We start from the raw sequence: 20,858 nt of genomic DNA on the forward strand, positions 1-20,858 counted from the left end.
CGTGTACATTCGTGTAATCTCAATGACAGATTATTATATTTTATATCGTATCCTAAGTTCAATTTTTGGATTTTTTATAATTCTTCTATTTTCGAAAATTCTCATTCAGTGTTAACGTTAACTGTACTGTTCAGAACAGAAGGGAATCAAGAGAACTAAAGGCTGAACTAAATACCGAAAATAACAAATATATTTTTCGTTTAATTTTTAATCTATCTGCCGGTGCGTTCACACGCACACTTGTCCACAATATCGAGTCGTGGTTATCATGGTAAATTATGGTTTCAATTTAAAGCGGAAAACAGATTATCTTCCCGTCGAAATTTCATTCGAGTTCATTAAATTTCAGTTCTTTCGATTAATAGAAGATCGTAAGGCAAAGGGTTAATATTTGTAAGATTAAACACACTTGGGATGTCCCCAAGAGGATAACGATAGGAATCGATCGGAAGTGAGGGCGTCGCGATGGGAAGAATCTAAAGAACTTCCTAGGGATTCGGTGCAATAACGAGAATTATATTTGGCCTGGTGGTGTACGAGGGCAGCCTCCCTCTGGCCAAGCGTGCAACTTCATTTCGCTGTTCCAAGACCACCCAGTGGTTGGCTTCACGTCGATAAGCACCCACGTGTTGATGCACGACGCTCGTCGAATAAAGTATAGGTTTTATAGAGGAGAGCCACTGCGATTTCGAATCGAAATCTGCCCGATATTAGCCCTTTCACGTGTACGTCTCGAAATTCCTCGTCTTCCTTTACCGCGAAATGAACGTGGTCTTCTCTGGTTTCTCGAATGGAGAAACCACCATCCTCCGGTCTTTTTCTATTTTCCTGGGGGGTAATGGAGAACTTCGGGACGAAGACGAGACGACCCTGCGATTAATCATTGATTTATTTGATCGTACGAAACGTCTTCGTCTTCCATTTTTTTTATTTTATTGAATTCACTAAGGACCGAGTAATAATTACAAATAATTTAATTCCAACCTAACCTAAATCTAAATCTAATTATGTTATATAAGGTTATGTTGTAACCTCAATTATGTCATGTTATTTATACATACGTGATATTGTTCAGTTTCTTTGAACATTATAAAATTTATAGAATTTAGATACAATGATAAAAAGATATCAAGCATTTACTGTTATATTAATTCACACAATATTGAGAAATAGTATTTTTAATATTATGTGAATTAATATAATATTCATTGAAAAGTAAATCGCAAATTAAATGTTGTGTTAATGCCTAATGTTGGGTTATATTAATTTTTAATTATTATATTAATTATTATATTTAGAATTTTATTTATTTATTTATTTTTATTTATTTATTTATTTATATTAATTATTATATTTAGAATACATACGTAACGTAATGTTATGTGACATAATTACTACATTTAACATCGAATCTTTTCAAATTCGGGTTAAATAATTATTGATTTAATTGAATTATAATTCGACTGCAGATTATAATTATAGTGTATTTTCTTAAAAGTATAAAAATGCACGATTAAATACATCTATTTCTCTCATTTCTATCATTTCCAGTTGTAAATTATATTAATTAATAGGAAAATTATGTCAGATTGTATCAATATTTCATATTAATACCTTCAAGACAGAATTTCTTTTTTATTCTTGCATTACATTTATACATGATATACGTATGTCCATGAGATATCGAACTCTCAGTTAAGAAAACGTGGTGAAAGATTTTTTTTTCATTTGAAATATACTCTGCTGGAATTTACGTAGTCGAAGTTTTCTCTTACATTTGAGAGATCTTTCTCCTCTCGAGTAACAGAAATTTGCTTAGAAAGCATAACCTATTGAATATTGACGAGGAACATTATTCAACGTTGATCTAGGACATCCTTATCCACTCTGGCTCTCCATTCAACAAAATCCTGTACCAGTGAATGTTGCTTCAACTAGGTGAAGATCCGATGAGATCCGATCGAATCGATAACGGCGAGATCGCAACACTGTTGATCTTGAAAGAGCTTCTCGGTTCTGACGAACCGCTCTGGATGTAGAAACTTCAAAAGATGCTTCTTTCATCTCTCCTTTCATTTATCATTAATATACTTTGGTAATTTTATGCAAAGAGCGGAGAAAGGAAAAGTGGCGACTTCTGATTTTTCACGAAAGGAAATGACTTTGTTAGCAGTTGATTCGTCTTAGCATACACTATCACTTTATGCGTAAAAAAAAATATAGCATTCCATTTGAAAAGATTAAATTAATTTTCAAATCTTTCCTCTCCACGTTAAATGATTTTTGTTGAAGGTATAACGAGAAAATAAATAGTTAAATTTGTAAAATTGTATTCCAAAAGAAGATTGAATGCATAATTGTCAATGTTAAAATATTAGAAAATATCGAAACTATATATTATGTGTATATTAAAAATATTGCGTTAAACATTGCGTTATAAAAAATATGTGTCAAATTGACATAAGGAACGGATAAGAGTTAGAAGATCAAGATAAAACTGAGTCTCTCAGTAATCAGTATATTTCTCGTACGTTTTCAGATATTTTCGTATATTAAATCTCCCACGGATGTATAAAAATCCGCAGTCCATTAACGAGAAAACCATATTTCACTAACTTGTATCTGTCTCAATAACAGAAAATCATCATTTTCGGAAGGTACGAACAACAACATTCCCCAGACAGTGGAATATTGTACCGTTTTAAAAAAAACCTCGGCGGTTTAAACGGCGTTAAACATTTTTCTCCGCATTTCGCGGCAATTACTCCGTTCTATCGCGGCTTAAATGGGAAACCGATAGTCTCGGGAAAAGCGTGATCGCCGAGACAAAAAGGGAGGGGAAAACACGTATCGAAACGGAGAGTGAAATGAGCGTGGTGGTATATTCAAGCTGTTCGCTTTTGCTCGAAAGAGCAACGAGCAAAAATGTAGGACGAAGCGGTAAAATAAATCATCGAACGACCAAAGCCATCACAGATATCGGAGAGATAAAACGGCGAATAGAGAAATTCAAGGGATTATTGGCGATGTATTATCGCGTTTTGCACTTTCTTCTTTCGTTTATAAGTATTCGTGCGTTTCTTGATTTCGTGACAATCGATTTATATATTATTGATAAAACGTTAGATTTATTAATGTGCAAGTAAGTAAAATCTTTTCAAATTACATGAAATTTAGATAATTCAGGAATTTCTAGAATGATAGTATATAGAAATATAATTAGAAATTATGTACAATTTACGGGTATCAATGGTATGGTATAATATTACACATATATGGAATTTAGAATCTAGATATTATAATTTGACAAATATAATAATATTATATTATATAATTATTATTATATTATTATATTATTATATAATTACATTATTATATTATTAAATTATTATAATTATTATAATATAATATTATATTATAATAATAATATAATTTGCCATCTTTTTCGTACAGCCAGAATATTAAATAAAAAGTTTATTCTATTATAATCATTTCAAAAAATAGTATTAATTACTAACACTATGACAGTCAACTTGTTGGAATTTAGAATCTAGATATTATAATTTAACAAATATAATAATATTATATTATATAATTATTATTATATTATTATATTATTAAATTATTATAATGTAATATTATATTATAATAATAATATAATTTGCCATCTTTTTCGTACAGCCAGAATATTAAATAGAAAGTTTATTCTATTATAATCATTTCAAAAAATAGTATTAATTACTAACACTATGACAGTCAACTTGTTGATAATCAGAAGTTATCATGAGATTTATAATATTGAATAATATGATTGAAATTCAATAATCTCTCAATAGCTTCGGATAATAATGTTTTAATCGTTCCTGGAGACAGTGAAAAATAATCGTTTATAATACTTATAAATGAGAGTATACGGCTATACACACATACGAGGGTATAAACCGGAGTTTATCGATTTCTTTGGAAAATCAAAGACGAGTTTAACCGGATGAAAAATCCAGAGGTTGCGAGAGAGAGAGACAGAGAGAGATTGTTCAAGGGGAGAATGAAATCTAGCGTAACGGGATGGTCACGAGATAATTCCATAGCTTTCGTAGCTGCTCCAGTTCTCTATGGTGTCAAGGTTGAATCACAGGGATCCTACCAAAAGAAGCGCTAAACCCTCTCTCTTTCTCTTTCTCTCTGTGTGCTCTACAGTTGAATTCATCGAAGAATCGATACTCGTTCGTTTCACTCGTTGCATTGTGCATCGAAGAGTCGTACACTGGCTCGCGAAAGTATTTCGGCGCTAACCGTGGAAAAATTTTATTACGTTCATACTTTATGTATCGACATTTCGAAATTTCATTACCATTGCGATATGAAGTATGATTATATCAGTCAGTCTGAAATCGATTTTGAAATGCACTTCCGCTTAGAAGTCTCGGAACATCTTTTATTTTTATATTCAGTATTCATCGTGGATAGTGGAATATTTAAATCGCGCGTATTTGTTAACGCTTCTTCAAAGAGAGTTTTTGTTCAATTTTTCCAGATTTAAGACTCGCAATACTTTTGAACTCGAGACGTTACAGAGAATGCACAGATTACAAAGTATATAAAAATATATAAAATATTCAAAGTACGGTATTTGTTTGATAGATAAAATATAATACTACGCTAACTAATATTTCACAGACAAAACGCCATGTAATATTTAACATTTGTTCTGTTTAGAAACTTGATTGATACAATCGTAACTCGCAACAGTGCGAGAATGAAATTTCAAAATGCTCCGGATGATGCACGAACACGTTCGAGTATTAGAATTAGGTTTCGCGGAGCCGGCACAGTCCTCCAGTTTAAAATTCCAGAAAAATTTAATTTCAAATTGATTCGATTTCAAATTTCGCGATATTCTGCCGGAGATAATGGACGCTACGTTTCAGAGGCTTCTCGTGGAGAAATTCTATTTGCACGCTTGCGGAATATTCAATTGAAAAGGAAAGTCAGGCGGGGCGGAGGGTATAGAAGTTCCGATATCACGTATATCTCGGAGCTTTTTACTTTTCGAACGTGGAACATTTACGACGCCGCGCTGCTCGTGCATCGTGGATCGTTCGAAAAATGCGATGCAGGCCAGCAGGCCGGGTAATATACTGTCCTTACTCTCTATCGATTACCACCGGGGCCTCGTGTGGCCTGGCAATAACGTAATTTGCGGTTCCTGAGAGAGTGCACATCGTGCCACTTGACGCGAACACGGCCCACCGCTCTTGATGCACTTCCTTCGACGTTGCAGTCTGCGTGGATGCGACGCTTTGACTATCCTCGTAGCGCGGATTCCATTAGAAAAGACGTGTAACGACAAAATTAAATTGTCGGAGTTGAGAAATTAGAAAAATAAACATTCTGAATTGTGAGCAGTGTGCAATAACTGTTTATTCACAATGTTACAAATTCAAGATTCCTTGGATTTATAAAAACAAAGTTTCAAGAACTCCAAGAAATTGAAGTATTTCAAACAAATATACTGGTTTAAAACAAATATACTAGATTAAAATTTATTATTTTTTCGACGACTGTATATGTACGTATTAACGAACTACAACTCAAGAAGTCGAGATGTTTATAATATTAAACAATAACTTTTGTCGCAATAATTCAAGAAATTGAAATTAATATTACAAATGAAGAAATTGAAATATTTGTGACATTATGACGTACATGTTGAGCGTTTATACGCTCGCAATTAAAGAAAGGCAGAATTCCAACTTCTCATGCGCTACAAAGTGTTCAACTTAATCAGAAGAAGAAGAAGAAGAAAAAAAATATATATATATATATTAATCGGTGTGGATTGATGATAAACGCGACCTGTATTGACGAGAGACAGTCACGCTTGTCTAGGATCGAGCAGGAACTCGAGATTACGGTTCGCACATCAGTGAGCCGAGTCGTGTGTCGCTCGACGATGGCCGCGTAGCCCTTATCAGCGTCATGCACACACGTGTCTACACGTGCTGGTTCGGTGATAAGCGCGACAAAACGTCACTGTTACCAACCCCCGTGAAGTGCGAGAGAGCTCCGTTCGTCTGATCACCGAGTGTCTCTCGTTCGCCTGTATTCCGCGTTACTAGCGTGTTCTTGACATCCAAGCTACTCGTTCCGGGATGTAACACGAGAGTTTACGCCGTGTCGTTGATCGAGCAACTAACGTACGTGCGTACGAATCGCTTAGAAGCTTCATTTGTCAGCGCCGATACGTGCGAGAAAAGTGACGACCAATTGCAGGAAAGCGTCGTTGCCTTTTCTTCGATTTGTTTTCCAATTGTTTTGCGAAACTGATGGTTACTCGAACTCTGGTTTTTCTGAAAAACGTGCCAATTTATCTCGAAATTATGTAAATTGTAATCATTGAAACATGTTATAATTTTAAAACTGGCGGCTTTTTGGAAATATTTGAGGTTTTTCTAGGTTTTCCTTAAAATTCCACGCGCAAGTTACAAATGTACAGAACGAATCACATAACCGTTTCACTCCGAATAACTTCACAATCATGTGTTCGAAAGTATACGCACGTTTCGCAGAAACAGACGCGAAGATAATTCGAATTTTTCGAACGGATCGAGGGACTGTATCAAAATGTAAGAGAACAGAAAATTTTCTAGATATAATAATAATTAGCGAGCTATTTGTAAAGCACATTTTTACATTTCTGTACATCGATTTAGTGTTATACTTGGAGAGCTAGACTATTTTCTCGCAGACAATATATATAATACTCTTGAATTTATTTCAGGTAGGCAAATTATGTGATTCACTCTGCACGATACAAAGTAAATTTAATATTACATAACGTGCAATAATAATTAATTTCCATTGTACAAAATATTTTAACTAAAAATAATCTTACTTTACACTTGGTTACTCGACAAACTCACGATTAAACAAGTCTCTTTCAATCTCTGTCTCCGTTTTTCCTCAAGTGTCGCCTTCCGGTGTGTTACCACCAAAGACTTTAAGACGTTCCGACTATTGCGGATGACGACGTGTAATGACGAAATTTATACGCAAATGGCTTCGGAACGAGTTGGTGTAGTATCATACGCGACAAACTGCAAAAGTCGACAACACTTGGCTACCACTTCTCTACGGGCGAAGTTATTCGCCACTGCGATTTTAATCCTTGTAAACGTAGACGCCGGCAACAACAGGAAGTCGAGCCATTTCATTTCCATAAATTTCCATTAATTAATAGCTAACGTAGACGCGAGTCCAACTAGCATACTGTTCGTCGCCGCGATTCGCGTCATTACGCGCTCGTGTATACCAAACAGGCATGACTGTCACCTAGTATCGATGATGAAGATATCGTTTCTGAACGTATCGTCTCTGAGAGTTCGTACGGTGATTGCGATCTAGAGTGGAAAAACGCGTTAGGCAATAAATTTCCCATTAAATGCAATCGTTTGATACTTGTTAATAATTAACCGTCAACCTGTATCATTAGAAATTTAATTTCATTGCTAACTCGATTCATTTTATTAATTAAACTAATCCCTATCTGATGAGAAGAGAAACGACATAACTTGAATAGATTGAAAAATTTCCGTTAAATACTTTAATTCATAATTGCGACTTCGTTTTCCAACGAATTAAAACACGATTGACATTATTTCCGAAGGAAAAAAAGAAGCCATTTCACGAACAAACAAAACACATCTCGAAAGCTGGTTTTCCTTTTTTTTTTTTTTTNTTTTTAGTTAACACGCCGTTATTGCGTTTGATGGGAAATTTATTGTCAGTGGGAGTAGATCGTCCTCGAGACGGAATCGATCGTCGGAGCGATCTGTTTTATAAAACGCCAGCCCATTCGTCCCGTTCTCGCGGAACGATTTTCCCGTTGACCAGGCTACGGATACCGAGTCACTTTCGATACGGACGCTTTGCATATCGATCGGCGAATCGTTTCCTCGAGGAACGTTCCGCCTCGACCTATCCCCATCGATTCGGCAGCGCCGCGTTCGGCTAGACGGTATTCTTCGAATCGAGTGGGCGCGGAGCGACACGAGTTATCGAGCCACTAAAACTTTCATTTGCCAATCCACCGGGCGAATTCCGCCCGTATCGATGCTCCTTCCATTGAACCACACTGATCAACGTCTCTCCAACTTTTCGTTTCCATTATCGCGAGCCTCGCCGAGATATACGGCGGTTTCAACGTAAATGATCGACGAAAAATGGTGGCAAGTTGGATGTTTCTTTCTAGGCTTCAGAGTTACGTCAAAGTTTCTTACACCGAACAAGATTCTTCAACTGGTTGTCAGTAATCTGATTTTTGATTGTTGAAAAAATAAAAAAAAGACTGAAAGTATGAGAAAAAGGTTAATATCTCAGGTATGAAAATTCCTAGAACAATTTCAAATACTTGACCGTATTCTCCATGTCTTTTTATTATCTCTAGAAAAGAATTTTCGAAGTTGAGATTAATTAAGAAATATGAATATCTACTATTGTGTTTGGGCTTGGAAAAGAATTTCACTAATTCATTTGTTAGTTAATGCTATACAAATTTTGAACTAGTAAAAAAAATTGTAATTAAATTTATATTAAACATTGTGGTTTAAAACAGTGTTTTATGATAAATTACTCATATCTGTCTATTGAGAAACACCAGCAAATTATAAAATTTATTATATAATTACTATGGATAATTACAATTGTAATCAGAGTAATTTTCATCAATAAGCTTAATGCTTAGGTATTGCCAGTGTTTTAAAATTGAATTTGAATTAACAAGTTAATCGAGCTTCACAAAGTGTATTTATGTTTGAAGCGCGTGTCCAGAATTAAATTAATTTATGTTCATGCTATATTTTAGTTTCGTCACTCTTTTCGATGTTCTACGGACACAGCTTCTCAAAATATATATACCTAGATGAAGTAGGTGAAAGATCAAAGAGTTGACAGAAATCTCCTCGCAATTGACAACGAAAAATTATTTATAAAAATTGTATTATTCTTTTTTTTTCGGCTTTTACTCACCTCATATTCCTAGTCGATCATAAGAAAGAACCTAGTGCACGGTGAATTCGTTTTAAACAGCCCGTTCAGTTACATCGCGCGTCTCTTTTCCTAGGCGTTTCGCCACGGCGTAATAAAACTTTCGGTTGGTTCTCGGAGGACAGACGTCCACGCCGAGCAAACGGAAACTTCACTTCCGACACGACGACGAGGACGTCGCGAAAACTTTCGAGGTTACTCTCTGGATTTCGTCCTGCTCGTGTGTCTCCAGCGTGTTACGTCGCGACTTCCTCGTTTGGTTGTAATCTCGTAGATATCGATTTCGACCGGGGATACGAAATATCAAAGAGTACAAGTGTTTAGAATTATTTTGCCAATTTGTTTTTAACATCGTGACAGACGATGATATTATATATTAAAATTATAATATTATAAATTCGATATTATATATTAAGCATAAATTATTATTACTACGTGTAAAAATGTTATTGCAATATCATTAAATTGACAAAGAGTCAATTTCATTCTTTCGTTATATTACTTGAGTGGTGAATCAAAGTCTTCTAAAAGTATATAATTGACTTTTTTGGGGCACGATAGTACAAAATATATCCCAATTTTAATCGTGAAATTTCGTATTCCAAATAATTGAAATACACTTAGAACCAAAAGAATAATCAATTGTGCATTTAATTTTCATCTTAGAATTCTGTGTCTCCAATGTTATCTGTGTTTCGGTCCACGTAGCTCTTGACAAACGGGCAACGCGTGTAGTTTTTTCATTTTTATCTACAATTTTGTAAATGTACATATATTTTATTACACATTGAGATATTAATTCTTTATACAGTCATACAAAATAAAACTTGAATACGTTAACGCATTCGTTACACGCGTGTTTGTACATTAAAATCTACACGAATTGAATACACGTATAACAGTGATCTTTTATATCAATTTCAAAAAGAAATCCAAAAAATGTCCCATGTTCTTATGCTACTGCGTGCAACATGTTGAAGAACAAAATAACCCTGTTAATTGTTTTAAAAAGAAAAAAAAAAAACCAGCGCGAGAAAAGATTACGAGAGTCACGGTTGTTTTTCGAAATAAAAGTATAGGGGCTAAAAACTGAGGGTTAAACCGCCACCTAATAGAAAGAAAAGATCGATACTTTGTCTGCCGCATTCTTTTTGCGCTAACATGGTGGCGATCGATCACGGAAGACACCTTCTATACTGTCAGACGGTATGATTCATCGAGAATATTCACGTGTCGAAATCGACCCCGTGAAACGTGCAATCAAGTTGTATCGGGCCGTTTAGAATTACAAATTTCGCGCTCGAAAGGATGTCAGAAGGTCGATTAATCGTCAATAGAGGGTATATTTGCGGCGTATTCGGAACGGAGCAAGTTCGAAGCTTGACGCAGAGTTTCGTAATTTCGGTGTGACATAGTTTTAGGGTTAATTGATTTTGAGCGAGAGAGCAAAATATAAGTGTTTCGTGGCGGATGTACATACAATGTATAATTATATGACATTGTCTACGGTCCATATCAATATATAATTATATGACATCGTATACGGACCATATCAGTATACAGGTTTGGGTTTCGTAACTTGTGGGACCCACTTCGGGAGCTGATTGTACGCCTAAAAATAATGAAAAAAAGTCATATAAATATATGTCCTATCTGTCTTTGTTTATGAGATATAATGAATTTTATAAACAGAGCTAACTCTAGTAAGCTAGTTTAATTTGAAGTACATCTTATCGTGGATTATCAAATTCAACAATAAATTTCCCTAAAAAGTTTAAAAGGCCTTACTTTATTTTAATGATTCAACATTTAATTATAAAAAAAATTATCTTATATTAATATAATAGGGTATCTAATCCTAGTTTAATATTCAATTTTCATATATTTTAATATATAAAATTATATTTACATAAATAATTTAAATTTCACCTATAATTATTAATTTTTATATAAATATTATTTATTTTAATAAAGTTTGTTAATTATAAACTTATAATATAAGTTTAACCGCTATTGCTGGCACTTTAATTTATAATTATTAATTTTAATTCCCTTATTTAATTTTCATTAATTTTTATATTAATAATTTTTTATTAATTTTATCTTAATTTAAATATATTTAATTTTAATAAATTATATATAAAATATTAATTTAATTTATAATTTAACCATAATTATATTTTTTTCTTTTTGTTTAATTAAAATATTATATAATATATATATAATAATTTAATACTATCTATGATAAGGATATATATATATATAATATAATTAGGGATATGGTATATTCAATTTTCATAATAATCATAATTGGGATGAAGAAAACCCACACGTTATTGTGCATTTAAGACATCAACACCAGTTTAAACGTATGGGCAGGAATAATTGATAAATTTTTAATTGGACCTTTTTTTCTTGATGGGAAACTAACAGGCACAAAGTACGTTGATTTCTTAAGCTCGCGTTTACACAAAATATTAGAGGAAGTTCCAGTCGATATTAGACTTCGTATGCGATTTATGCATGATGGAGCTCCGCTGCATTTTAGCCGAGTGGCTAGGCAATTTTTCAATCAACACTTTGCAAATAAAGGGATTGGTCGTGGAGGTCCTACTGCATGGCCTGCTCGTTCTCCGGATTTGAATCCATTAGATTTTCATTTGTGGGGACATTTAAAATCTATTGTATACGCAACNATCGATTGAACATGCTGAAATACTACGAAATAGAATAGAGCAAGGCTTGCGACAAATTTGAGAAACGCCAGGAATGATAGAAAGAGTAACCAGATGAATGACAAGACGCGTGCAGGCTTGTCTTCAAATGCAAGGTGGTCATTTCGAGCATCTTTTGTAAAAATAATTAAAACAGAAAATTCATTCTATCTCATAAACAAAGACAGACAGGACATATATTTATATGACTTTCTTTCATTATTTTCAGGCGTACAATCAGCCCCCCATGTTACGAAACACCCTGTATAATTATATGACACCGTATATGTATATGTACGTTGCATCGACGGATTATTTTCTACAATTCACCGTTTCTAGAAGCTAGGTAATTTTCACTCGAAAGCATCATCAAATATAACATTCGACAGACGTCTAGTCTAATTAAGTCATCAAAATTAATTAGAACCAGAAATCAATGAATATTCCGTGTGTTAGATTGACGTGTCCTTGCGATCTTGGTTCTTTTGAGGAAACTCAATTTGCCAATATGTTCATGCGCGTTCATTCGCCGGAAACGTATCGAATTTGGCTCGGGTTGACCATCGAAATATTCCGTAGACCACGAGGACAATAACGATCATCAATGATAGAATTGTGACGCTTATGAGTCACATCGAGGATTAATGTCGGTCGATTAATCAACCGGTGGATGATGAATCAGTGAAGAGCATAACTGAACTTGTAACTACGAGTTTCATGTGAATTTTAGTAACAACGTACACGAAGAACGAATATAACGGAAATATTTTAAAACTAATATAAACAATTGAGTGATATTTTAACATTGACTTTAACTTAAGCAGATTTTGTACAAATTTTCTTCTATTATTATTATGTTATTATTATATGCTATCGAGATATGAATATAATATCATAATATCGTAAATAATTTTACAATATTATATCTCAAAGACTTAATTTAACCATAGGTTTTGTATTTGATCATTAGTATGAAAGTACAATAAAGAATAATCACAGTAGAGGCATTTGAAGTAATTGAAACTAATATAAACGTATAAATTTTTAGTGTCGCGAATATTACTTGTTTGTAATGACAAGAAGCTTTCAAATTTCGTTGATTCAGTCTCGTCGTGTAATAAAACATATCTGCAATTTTGGAAAATTGTTACAATCAGCGTGAACTGTACACAATTTTTCGTATATTTTATTGTTATTTATGTGAAATGTCGATTATCGGTCCAATTATGCTCCTTCATTGTAGTTCGATCAATTTCTTGGCAAACGGGAAATTCGACGTGATCTTCTTTGCTTCTTCGATATGCCAGCTGGAGATCTCTGGAGTAGGCTGAAGATCGCGTGCGAATGATTTCATCCATTTTACGTGAGTTTGCATACTCTCAAGGCCGACAGGAATATCTGCCACGAGGATCGTCTTTGTGGACGATGGCCGGCCGTGTACATTTTTATGGTAATAATACAACGTAGGTATCTGCTTTGCGCTAAGTGTTAAAGCAGAGTTATATATAGAACAAAGTGACGAATGGAGTTTATGGTGTTGATCTCGAGGTGGGATTAATTATTTGGAGCGTTGACTTTTGTTCACAAATATTCGGAGTTTTCGGCATATAATTTAGTATTTTTTAACTTCGTAAATATTTGCCAAATTTTAATACATTTAAAAATATTAATCACTTAGAAATATATAAAATACACGAGGCAAATGAGAAATTTGTAAACGAAGTAAATTTCTATTTAGATTCTTTAGCTCAGAGAATATATTTATAAAACATTTCATTCATTTTAGTTTATAAAAATTCACAATATATTCGCACCTGAAACGAATCAAAATTTATCATAGCAATTCAGACGAAATGAATCTCTGTTTAGATTCATTTGCTGATACAGAAACAATTTACGAAAAATTTTATTCATTCGCCTCACAAATAGTCCCAGTTTGAATATGTATGAAAACATCCAAAATAAATTAATACGATAATTTGTAGATAACATTTCTTTAGCTCGTTCAATGTAAAAAAATTTTAGCAGCTCGCAAGAGTTCCTACGAATGTCTGCATCAAATTTTCCATTTCACAATTGAAAACTGCAGTACTTATCTACTTTAAACCTCCATCCTAAAACCATAATTTTGTGACGATCTCGTGCGTTCAACAATCCATTTTGTTCCACCGAAGCAACAGTTACGGAATTATTGTACCAACTTTCTAACAACCGCGTGTACAGCAACGAATGTCTAACCGAAATGGATTAACAAGCGTAGAGCAACAATTGCGCGGTTCTTTCTCGAAAGAGCGCAAGTAGACCGTGTTGCGACAGAGCTGTGACACGCACAATGGGCGACCGACGCAGAACAATTTAATAAATTTCATCAAGCGAGTGGTTGCGTGCGGTTAAATTACTCGATTCTTCGGCAAAATCCCGTGCCATTGAAACGCGACTCGTCTTCCCACAGTTAATTGCTTTCCCGTTCTACAACACACTCGAACAAAAGGACGATTCATCGGGTCTTGAGATCAGAGGAACGAGGTATAACTAAAAGAAAATTCCTTTCATTTCGGGATGCATCTTATCGAGTTAATAGTAAGAACTTGGAAACTCGTTACCCGTTTCACCGTTCGATCCGTTGGTTTTATTAATATTGTTCGAACACCATTGCTTTTCAAAGCACAAGGGATTTAGATTTTCAACACGTCGAACTATCACGATGTTTCTCGTTTATTTTCAACTCGAAGGTACTTTAAATAATTATTAAAAATAATATTTTATATATATATATATATATATTAATATCTTACCTTTATTATAAAAAATATTAAATTTTTACATGTTTTATATAATATTAAAAATAATAAATTTATATATAAAGTAATATATATATAATATATTATATATAATAAATAATTAAATAATTTAAATATAACTTTTATATATAATAAATAATTAAAATATTTAAATAATGCGGGCAATGAGCCTTTCGTTTTTCTCTTTCGCATTTTTATAGTAAATAAATCGAGCTCGAACGTACAAATAATACGTAAACAACGATAAATCGAAATGTCGAAATTGCACGTAAATAAAGGTGAATCGAAGTAAACGAGTGATACGTAAATGAAAGTAAACGCCGGGCGAATAAATAATATACATACGTATATACGAGATGAAAATGAATTGACGTGAACAAATAATATGCACGAAAGAAAATAAACGATTGAACGATGCGCAGAACAGAAAGAAAGAAACAAGGGATCGAGAATTTATATTGTCCTACGTCCATCAGCGACGCAACTTGTTGGAGAACGAGTGTAAAACTCGTCAAGGTCGAACGATCCTCGAACGTGGGCTACAGTTTCCTGCGCGTCGTCGTCTAAATTAATCCGATTTTACCTGGGCCGGAGTTAAAACGACCAGCGGGAATAAGCGTCTGGAACAATTCGTCGTTGGAATACGTGGACGTTTTAAAGCGTTCTGTCGAGTCGGATCGAGCATCGTGCGATACCGTGAAGTGGAATTAATCCTGCATCGTCGAATAAATCTTCCTGGAACGGCCCGGGAGACGACAATGCGGCGAACAATATTGTTTGCTCGATGATCATCTGCATCCAGCGTGGAGCTGAAGAATGGGAACAGGTTTAGTCAGGCCTTTTGTCATTGGAGCAGAATTTTTGAAGCTGTAACAATATTAGGAGTATGTGTGTGTACAATTTGAAACGTGACAGATATTAAATATTTCCATTATTTCATAATTCTGTAATAAAATAACGATGATTGTACACACTGTTGGAAATAATGAAGGATCACTGCTACGAAAGGTTTTATTATACCAGTCAAATGAACAGAGGTGTATATTTTATTGAATAGTTATTGAAAAAAATTACTAAACTTCAGTTATTGTAACGTGAATTATAGAAAATTATTCGCGTGATAATTTATAGAGTTTGTAATGGATTTTCATATTTTTATTTGATTGACAATTTAAAAGAAGAGAACTGTAGACTTCATTAAAAAAAAAATTAATTACAGAAAAATACAGACTTGATGAAATAAAATTAAAGTTTTAATTTCGGGCTGTGTATAATAATATGGTTGGGCAATCTGTAATAATAAAATGGGAAAATTAGCTAGTAGAATAAACTCGCAGCAGATTCATACGGTCACTGGTCAGACATAAGAAAGAGAAGTTTATAGATCCGTAGGTAATTTGATAGAGAACGCGATAGGAAGCGTATGTCATAGAAAACTAGTTATCACTGGGTATCCTTGACAAGATTCGTAATTTATGCAGTGTATATATAATTTAGGAGGTGGTTTGTGGGAAGTGGCGCATGTAATATCATACTGTGCTATCCAAAGATCTTAGGTCAGTTGAAACATATTTGCTTCAGAACTGGCAGATGCTAGATAATCATAAAAAGATAATTTAACAGATATACTGATTTAGACAGAGACACTAGACAATGTATTAAATATACTTTCTAAAGTATATTTTGAGATTCGCACTCTACGCTAGATGTCGAGGTTTCTTAAAAATAAAAAGTGCCCTAAGGCTCTTGAAGGTAGATAAATTTTATAAGAAATGTATAATAAATATAAGATAATGGAGTAAAAAGAGAAAAACTAAAAAACCACATATAAATAGAATAATTGTTGTGATATTTAACATTCGTTTGTGCAGATGTATGAAATTGTATAACGATCCATAAATAAATCTCAAGTAAATTCTTACGTTGCTTAATTATTACAACGATCTGTGATAATTGAACTACACGTGTCGTAGAAAAAAAAAGTGTGAAACACGCAGAAACATGGGAAATTTCACTTAAATAACAATGAAGTCGCGGAGAACTCGCTGTTGTTAATATCGCGGCGCGAGTAATCTTTACTTAAATGGATATAAAGGATCGGGATTTAATCTTCGTCAAACGCGCGTTTCCATGGCTGAACGAACGTCAGAACTTTCACTTGAATTAATAATACAGATCCCCGGACGCTCGAACTAACGCGAAACTCTTCCCAACCCGACTATTATATCCGCGTCATCCCACCCCCTTCCGCGCAGACGAACAAGCAACCACCCTCCCAAATCGACTAGTCGCGATCGCGTTGAATATAAAACAGCGTCGCCGTTCTGCCGTGTAAACAAATTCGAAACAAATCTGCGAGTAATCGGCTTCATTTGCATTCCTCTCCGGTCCGTTCCACGTCCGTTTTAATCGCGCTCGGCCGTGTCCATTCCCCCTTCACGTGACCACGCGTATATAATCTCCTTCCACGATCCGACGACGCGTCGTTCAGACTACTTTCATTCGTCTGTAATTATCGTATCTGCTGTTTGACGCAAGAAGAGCCTCCGGAAAGCAGTACAGGGCATTTCATTCTGCAATAATAATCGTTCGAAGTCATTTATATGACTTATTCGTCTCTTATGTTAGTGTAAGAATTTGAAATTGTGAAATTTTATATTTCATTCGTCATTTCGCTCAGTCACCGGTCGTCTGATCATTGGAATTAACCGTGAAACAGAATTTTCGAATAATAGAATCACGTGTTTTTCATAGATGCAAGACAGAGCCTCTTACGTTATGTTCGATTAATGGAATTTTCGTATAATGGAGAGTAACTTTTCCAAATTAAAAGTGAAATGAAGATTGAAGAAATGGAAAGTAATAGTATAACAAATATTACAAATTAAATATCAATATAATAAATAAAAATCCACATTTGTATAATTCTTTAAATAAATTTTATTTAGAGAATTGTGTCTAGAAATGAAACTCCAAAGAAGAAGCTATGAAATATAAAACTTTTCAACACCGTAGACAACAACTACGCTAACTCTGAGACCATCTTTGTATCCAATAATAGAATTCATCCTAGCTTAGCTATTGTTTCACGAATTAGTTAGCAATTACTGATTATTGTTGAATGGAATAATTGAAAACGCGAGATCATTCAGCGAGAAGGACGTTGGTGATCGTTGTTGGGTATTCGCTCGTTACGAGCAAACCAGCTTCCTTCCTGGACCAGTCGATGAGTCGTTCCTTCCTCGTGTCGGTTATCCCGGCAATCAATCATCGACCGGTAACGAAGTGGGTTAATAACGAGATAAACGCACGATCGCGTAAAGCGCGATGGAGAAGTTACGTCGCTTCCACGTTTTACTAACCATTAGCAAATTGAATGGGTCGCGATCTGTAATGATCTTGGCAAAGTGTCTGATTGGTTCTGTCTGCGAACGTTTGGCGTTAAACCGCGCGTGTTCGTTCAATTTTCGAATTTCTATCAATGCCAAAATGAAAATCTGAAATCTGAACTGAAATTAAAATCAACGAACTTACTTCGACTTACTTCGACCGTTACGATTTACGCTAATTTACGTGATATTTTGCATAAATATTTCATACATATTTTGTACATTTTTATACCTTGAAATTTCTCATCAACGTGTGAACTATTTGCGATCTAGTAAGATTTTAATAGTTTGAGATTCAAAAAGTTTGTGATGGTGGCATCGTTAGTGGGAGTTAGAATTATGGAAACGTTTGATAGATATTTTGATCATCAAGTTTGTGTATTTTGATGCAAAAGAATGACTGAACTGTGCATATGCGTAATAATATAAACATTTCCCGAAAGTTTCAAAATAATTCTGAGTAATCTCTAAACAACAGTTCCAAAATTTTTGGATATCAGTTTTGAGTATTGTCTAAAATTTCCAGATGAAATTTCCACATGTTAACATTATTGTAGTAATTAGTACTTGCCTCCTATTTTCAATAATTCTCTTGCGATCACTAATACTATCAAATTTTTTTAAATAAATTAGCGTATCGTTAATAATATAACCAAATAATATTACAAAATAAAAAGTAACGCAATATAATATTAAATATTATAATATAATATTAAATATTAAATTTTAGAGAACCGTTTGGAGCAGTGTTACAAGGATATTTACTCGTGAGAATGAGAATAGTTTTGAGGAAATTTATAATTAATAATTAATAATTACAGGCGTTCCATCTCTTCGTGTATCAAGGCACGTAAGAGAAGCAAATAGAATAGATGATATTGTTGTAAGATTGATGATTGATATTAATTTTAGTTATTAGAGAGATTGATGTTCGTTAATTATCGTACCTCTCGTGCGTAATGCGTTAGTCAACCTCCATATGGTAATGGGACGCAATGGAAGCTTAGTGTCCCTAAGCTTTCGAAGCTTAGCTTGGACAGCGGTGCTCCGAATGTTCAAAGGAAAGGGATTATTCTGCTACTTGTTGGCGTTGGCACGGATGAAAAGCGTTCTCGGTTTAATTCGAGTATAAATTGAAATCGTGACTCTGTGTTTAGGGTTATATTCCGTTTGAAGAGTTTCTGAGCGAGATTAGCTAAACCTGAAGACTCTTTTTTCCAAGTTTCAATCTCATTCTTGTATCAACCAGCAAAAATTTCGCATGCAGCGTTCAATCGAAACCGAGGAAATTTTCTTTCTATATACATGATGGATTGCAATTAAATTGAAAACGACACATATCTAAATTTATTTTTAATTAATTTTATCTTACGATTTGAATTTTACGAATCATAGTTTTCAATTTCATTAATATCTATTATATCCATCCGTATTTTTCACTAGCAATATCATGACCAAATTGATCATCTCTAATTTTCGTGAAATCTCTACATTTCATTATCCGAATCGAAAGATTAATGCTCAGTTTTGTAGAAAATAAATGACGTACTATAATATAAAAATAAATAATGTACTATAATATTAATATATCGTATTACAGAATTATTACTTAAAAAATATTACTTAAAAAATAAATAATGTACTATAATATAAAAATATTATATCAGTATTACAGAATGACATAGTATAACATAAATAATAACCAATAGAATAGAATTTAAAATTAAATAATATTTCCTCTGTTTTCTTTTTTTACCTTTTAATTTACGAACCAAATCGATATTGCATTCGATTACGAACCAAATCGATATTGCATTCGATTACGAACCAAATCGATATTGCATTCGATTACGAATCGTATACAAAGTTTCGAAGGATATAGCCACGAATGTTAATCGCCGTTTCTCGAGTAGAAGAAAACGGGTCTCGCGAGCCACGAAGCGTCAATCGATTATCACCGAGGCTCGAAGTAGTTAGGGACGCTTGTAGTCAGACCCGATACCGCGCCAGAATATTCATACGAGGACTGGAATCGATATCTATCGCTTTGGAATATCTTTGGCAAGTGCTTGTAATTCGAACGAAATTTGCATGTCTCTCGTCTCTCTTTCTCTCATTTCATTCCTTCACCTCTAAGCTTAGGTATAGTTAAGAAATAGTATATTTTTAAAAATAATATATTATTTCTTTGTATAGATAGATCACTTCATTAATTATTATCGAACGAAATGACGTTTTGCTTCGAACTTTTGTTCAAATATTGTTAAAATTATCAATAGAGTCTGTCACGTCGAATTAATTGTTATTTCAATTTGAATAGTCGAGTTAATTCGAACAAGAAATTATATGGAAACGATTTATCGAAATCTCTCTTTAAGTAAAACAGTAACAACGAATTAATCGAAATAATTCGTTACTTTAAATTCATACCATTCATTTGAAATGAAGATAAAAGAAATAACAATTTGAAACGACGAATCGGTAATTTATCATTTTTATTTTAAATGACATACGGGAAAAAGTGACTTCCATTTCCAAACGATCATTTATTTGCGGTGATTCATTGAAATAAAATAACAGACAATCCCACCACGGAATGAAATTTTATCTGTCATGTATTATTTATAACGTTCAACATACATAATGTGCATTAAATTAATATAATTAAATAATACGTTATTTAATTTCCTCGTTTGAGAAATTACTTCTGGAAACAAGCGCGTGCAAATGCAGAAAACAGAATTAAAAATTACCTTATTTCATGATGAAACAACGAAATGATTCAGGGGATTTCGCCGAATTATTTCGTGAGCGCACGAATAATTTCGATGATCGTGATCGCAAGTATTTGGAAATAATAATACCCGAGCCTATGGTCCTCGCTCTTTTCAACAATTCCGTGGCCCGTA

The sequence above is a fragment of the Frieseomelitta varia genome, unplaced genomic scaffold (assembly GCF_011392965.1).
Source record: "Frieseomelitta varia isolate USP_RPSP 00005682 unplaced genomic scaffold, Fvar_1.2 scaffold_196, whole genome shotgun sequence".
In the NCBI taxonomy this organism is placed as follows: domain Eukaryota; kingdom Metazoa; phylum Arthropoda; class Insecta; order Hymenoptera; family Apidae; genus Frieseomelitta; species Frieseomelitta varia.